Consider the following 1,510-nt stretch of genomic DNA (forward strand, 5'->3'; position numbering starts at 1 on the left):
GGGTGTTGAGACAAGGTTGTAAACTAGTCAGTAGTTGGTCTGAAACCTTGATGTGCTTTAGAATGTGTTCGAACTTAGTTTATTTATATTCTTTTTAACGGATTTCAAACAAGTTTTAATCAAGTCGAGTTTGAGTAGATTGATTTTTTTATAGAATGTATAATCAAGTTGAGTTGAATAGTAAGTTCAAATTTGGCTTTAAAGCTTAACAAATACTAAAATGAGTTCATATAATTGAGTTTGTTTATATAATTGAGTTTTCATTTTCTTATCCCTCGCATTGGTGCAACTAATATCTTAAGTTTATTTAGATGGTTTTCTCTTTCACAAATAAATAAATTGGAGCTGCTATCATATCATATAAAATACTAGTAAAGTGACTTTAAAATGACACGTCTACGAGTGAGATGCATGTTCATATTAGAATATGACGTGTACTTATAAATATCTCTTGCTTTAATTTATTTACTTTTTTTAAGGGTAAATTACACTTGTCTCCTTGAGATTTTTGACAATTATAGGGACTTATGATGTGGTTTTAATAATTATATTAATCTTTCTTGCTTTTGAAACTATTATTAAGATTCTTTCACTGTCACCCTCTGACTATTTAACAGAATTTGCTAATGTCATAGGTTATAATATCAAAAATGATGAAATTGCTAATTAGTTACCTTATTCATTTAAATGAGAAATTTTATTCACATCTCTTGAGGTTTTGCATATATATTATCAAAGATTCATATATATTTTAGCATTATTTAATAAATTTTTTAAAATTTGTGCAATATTAAATAAAACCATAAATTATTAAGACATTATTAAATCATTTAATAAAAGAAAAAATAATTTTCATTGAAAAAAATACCTAAAAATAATCTCTCTAAAATTAATACTAGATAATATCTTAATAATTTAATATAAGACATATTTCACATTATATAAACAACGTAAAATTTATTATTTTAAGTAATCTATTTATTGTTTGAATTTTTATTAAAAGTTTAAGTAAATGGATTTATTTTTTTCTTGACAATTTGCCTTATTTATTCATATGTAAAAAAAATAAATATATTATTTCATCTTTTTTTCTCAATCATATATTATTTTTAAAATTTAATTTTTATCTTTGAGTTATTAAAATTTTAGCCGATGCATATTTAAAAAATGCAAGTTAATATTTTTTACATGATTAAAAAAATTAAAAAATAAATATAGAAGTAAAAAAAAATCTAATTGCCTCAGAATAAATTAAAATTAATTGATTGAGAATGCATGATTAAGAAATCATTTGAGAATAATAAACAATTCAAATAATTTGTCATTTCTTACACTTAAAATTAAAATTTATCCTTACTTGAATGGAGAAATTATTTGAGAATAATAAAATACTCAATTAATTTGTTATGAATGATACTTAAAATCTATTTCTCCATCTTTTATTCATCACATTTAAACTATTTTTATTAAATTAAATTTTAAAACTAATTTTTCACCTTCATTAACGGTT

The sequence above is a fragment of the Camellia sinensis genome, chromosome 6 (assembly GCF_055761805.1).
Source record: "Camellia sinensis isolate YWXY chromosome 6, ASM5576180v1, whole genome shotgun sequence".
Classification (NCBI taxonomy): domain Eukaryota; kingdom Viridiplantae; phylum Streptophyta; class Magnoliopsida; order Ericales; family Theaceae; genus Camellia; species Camellia sinensis.